Here is a 5,000-nt window from a genome sequence, read left to right on the forward strand (position 1 = left end):
GGATATATTCTTGGGGTCATTGTCATGTTGAAGGATGAAATTCTTCTTCATCTTCAGCTTTCTAGCAGACACCTGAAGGTTTTGGTTCAAAAGTGACTGGTATTTGGAACTGTTCAAAATTCCCTCCACCTTGACTAAAGACCCAGTTCCAGCTAAAGAAAAGCAACCCCAAAGCATGATACTGCCACCACCATGCTTCACCGTGACATGGTGTTGTTTTGGTGATGTGAAGTGCTGTTTTTGCTCTAAATGTACCTTTTGGAATTGTGGCCAGAAAGTTCAGCCTTGGTCTCATCAAACCATAACACATTTTTCCACATGCTTTTGGGAGACTTGATATATTGTTTTGCAAATTTCAACCAGGCCTGGATGTTTTTCTGTGTAAGAAAAGGCTTCCATTTTGCAACCCTACCCCATTGTCTAGACATATGGAGAATACTGGAGATTGTTGTCACATGTAGTACACAACCAATACTTGACAGAAATTCCTGCAGCTCCTTCAGTGTTGCTGTAGGTCTCTTGGCAGCCTCCCTAACCAGTTTTCGTCTCAACGTCACTGTTGTCCCATATTTTCTCCACTTTTTGATGACTGTCTTCACTGTGTTTCATGGTATATCCAATGCTGTGGAAATTTTTTGTACCCTTCTCCTGACTGATACCTTTCAACAATGAGATCCCTTTGATGCTTTGTAATCTCTCTGCGAACCATGGCTTTTGCTGTAGTAGGCAACTGAGTAAATTTCAGGAAAATCTACTAGGACAGCTGAACTTTATTTGAGGTTAATCAGAATCTCTTTAATTGATGGCAGGTGTGTACCTAAGAAGACTGAATGCTGTAATTAAATCAAAAGGTGCTTCAACAAATTAGTTTAAGGGTGTGCACACTTATGCAGCCAGTATATTGTACATTTTTCATTTTTTATATTTTTCCCCTAACAGATTTGTTTGTTTTTCAATTGAATTGTACAGGTTATATGTCACATTAAAGGTGGGAAAATTTTGAAATGATTTATTGCGGTCTCATTTTTTATATCACAAAAACCTGGCATTTTAACAGGGGTGTTTGCACTTTTTATGTCCACTGTATATGTGTGTGTGTGTTTGAATGTGTATGTATGTGTATGCATATGTGTATGTATAAATATATATATATATATATATATATATATATATATATATATATATATATATATATATATATATATATATATATATATATGTACTTCACAAAAAAAGTTTATAGCTTAAAGTAAATGTACATTAAAGTGTTCTGGCCACTCCCTCCCTGCACAAAAACTAAAAGGAAATCCACCTGCTAACCTGAAGACACCCCTGAAGCTGACTGCTTGCCAGGCTTCACAAAAAAGCTTATAGTCTAAAATAAATGTACATGTATGTTGTTAATACTTATTTTATCTGAATGCCTAGAGTGCTTGTGAACCCCTCCATGCAAGATTCAGCAGCCTACCGCAGACTCCTAGCCACTATCCTCCTCCAGCCTGTTTTTCCTAAGCCTATTTTTATTTTGACGGGAAGAACCCTCTTACTTATCGCTCCTAGTTGTTATTTCCCTGCTGTCTACTAGGTGACAGTATTCTACCAACTCAGTTTTTAACCTTCAATTCCCAAAGGTCTTAAACCTGCTTTACAGTGACTATTTATAAATATTTTCCCCCGCTAAACTCTTAGGAAACTTCACTCTTACCACAATTATTAATACTTATATTTTAGATAATATTACACCCTTTTCCCCCCTATTTAACTCTCATTTCTACTTTATCTAGCCATAACTTTAAAGACAGCTGATACTTTTTTCTGCTGTACCTACCATATTGCTCTTGCCCACTCCGTTTGCCCTGCGGGCTCACTCCGCTTCCCTACCTTACCCCCAAATTCCACCCACCCCTAGAGCACCTAACCTTATACTTCCTTAGCCACACCTCTACCCCTCATCAACCAATAGCTCACTTGATCTCGTTCATAGGTAGGTACTAGGCTATTGGCCCTGGGGCCTATACAAGCCTAGCCAAAAGGTACCCTGGCTTTTGCCACCCAAGAAAATTATTTTCCTGTGCCACTGTCGAACAAAGCCACAGAAGTGATCCTTGGGGTGAATTTCCTATTTCCCAGCCAATCATCAAGATTTTTCTTGAAGAGTGCTAATGAGGAGCTTTTTTGATATAGATAGGTAGTTTATTCCAGAGTATGGGAAGTCTCTGGGACAGGAATCTATCCCTACGGCATGTTTTGTTTATTGTGGTGACAAGGTTTAGGTCCCTAGAGCATGTAGCTCGGAGGGATTGGGATTTCTTTAAGTGGAGCATGTCCAACAGCTCTGGGTTTGACATAGCTTTGTCTGTTAGGCAGAGCTCACCTCTGAGTCGGTGATATGCGACAGAGTAAAGCTTGAGTTTTTTGAGACTGTCTATGTAGGACATTACATACTTATCTAATTAATACCAATTTACTCAAATTCCCAAATTACCTATCCTTCTCTTTGGATAGACACACCCTTATCTTGTCCTTCCTGAATCACTATTCTCCATCTTTTTACCCATACCACACCTCCTACTATGGCTATCGCTGTCTTTCAAAGATATCTTAACCTACTCCTCATGTCCACTGTCCTTACCACTCTTCTTCTATCCCACAGCTTCTCCTGCTGTGAAAGTCTCACACATTATACTTAAGCCTTACTAAATTTCACCACCCCTTAAAACAAACAACCCCTTTCTCTTCTCTAGCCTCACAAACCCACAGTAACATAACATCCTCATCATCCTACCTGCGACCACAGTTGCATAGACTAACCCATTTTAAGCATTTCCAAACCAGGAAAACTGACCCTATATTATGTAAACTCAGGAAACTTTCACAGAATCCCCAGCAGTACCTATTACTACATGGTGACATTGATCCAAACCCAGGTCCCAGCATTTCCACTTATAATTCCCAATCTTACTACCCCTCCACCTCACATACCCCCACTAAAACCTCAAACTCTTTTCTCATAGCTCACCTTAATATACGCAGCATAAATAATAAAATCACCGAGCTGCACGCCGTGCTAGATTTACATTCCTTTGACATCCTATATATAACAGAAACCTGGCACAAACCAGTTACTAAAGACAATGATATTCTCCCACCTGGCTACAACATCCTGAGACTAGACCGTCTAAATAAAAAGGGTGGTGGGGTGGCAATATTGTTCAAATCTGAATTACAGGTCACCTCACTAGATACTCAACCACCCTCACCTAGTAATGCTGAGATCTTAATATCCAAGCTCCAAGTTAATGCAAACAAATCCATATACATTATTTGCTTGTACATCCCCCCAGGTAATAACATAAATACTCTTGAAAACATCCTTAGTTGGCTCTCCACATCCTTCCCACAAGAAACCATACTTCTTGGGGATTTTATTATTGACTGGAAATGTTGTACATCTGTAAATCCAACTACTCACATCAGTCTTTACGGCTTTCATCAAACCATCACCTACCCTACCAGAACCCATAAACCTAGCAACAAACAAACCACCTTAGACTGGATAGTAGTTAACAGTAGTCCCAGATTATACAAAACAGGCTTACTCCCTGATGATATTAGTGACCATTACCTGACCTTTATATCCAGACAAAAGACCTCAATTCCCAACCAAATTAACTTTAGAACTACACAAAACAAGAAATATCTAAACCCAGTTAACTTTCAAGCTGAGCTTAAAGCTTGCAATTGGTCACCCCTAAAATCCCTACCTCTTGATGAAGCAGTCTCATACTTTAACACTAAATTCTTAGAAATTCTGGAACACCATGCTCCCTTTCACGCTGTTAGAATTAGGAACAAACCTGCTCCTTGGCTCACAAAGAAGACTAGACAAAAAATGAGACTGAGAAATCAAACCTGGTCCAAATGGAGAAAAACTAAAAACTCTACTGAGCACCTAAATTTTAGACTGCTTAAAAATGCCACAAAAATCAGTATTCCTTGATAAAAGAAACAATTACCTCAAATTCCAACAGACTCAACATCAAAACCCACAAAAATTCTGGTCAGGAATAAATAAATTACTCCAGCCTTGACACTCCAAAACACCTACCCCCTCTAATTTGACTCAAAACTCTCCCAGCCAGATTGCTGATACTTTTAACAAAATGTTCTCTGAAATGGTCCAATCTTTAGCTAATACATTACCCCCCCCATACCACCTGTTACCAGTACTGAGTCACCCCTCCCAACAAATTTACCCCACACACACTCCACCTCCGGCCTGTCCCAACATCCTTCATATGCACCCTACTCCTCAAACTTAAACCATGTACTCCATCAGCTGACCTCCTTCCAGCTGAATACCTGCAAATGGCAACTGGAGTACTTGCCTACCCAATTGCTATATTAATAAACAGAACCATTACAGAATGTTCCATCCCATATCTATGGAAAGATTTACACATTATATCTCTCCATAAGTGAGGTAACTCAAATTAACTATCTAACTTCCGCCCCATAGCCCTACTTTCCCCACTAGCAAAAATTATGGAGAGATGTATTCATCATCAAATACTTGATTATCTCCTCCAAAACCACCTACTAGTGGACTGCCAGCATGGCTTTAGGCCATTCCATAGTGCAACAGCACTCCTATCCTTTTCAGACTGCATTTATAAAAACCATAACAACAACTTACTGTCCTCAGCCCTCTTTATTGACCTCTCAAAGGCATTTGACATGGTGAATCATCAACTATTGTCAGATACACTTAAATCTTTCTCATTTGACACCCAAACAGTCAAGTGGTTTATGTCCTACTTAGGAAATAGACAGCAAGCAGTCCTCTGGGACAAGAAACTATACACTCAGCTCCCTATCTCTCTTGGCGTCCCTCAAGGCTCCATTCTGGGACCGCTCCTATTTACCATTTTCATTAATGATCTGAAAACATCCATTCCACAGGCCTCCTGCATTCAATACGCCGACGACTCGACATTAAT

The sequence above is a fragment of the Protopterus annectens genome, chromosome 5.part1 (genome assembly GCF_019279795.1).
Source record: "Protopterus annectens isolate FY-2018-M chromosome 5.part1, PAN1.0, whole genome shotgun sequence".
Lineage (NCBI taxonomy): Eukaryota > Metazoa > Chordata > Ceratodontiformes > Protopteridae > Protopterus > Protopterus annectens.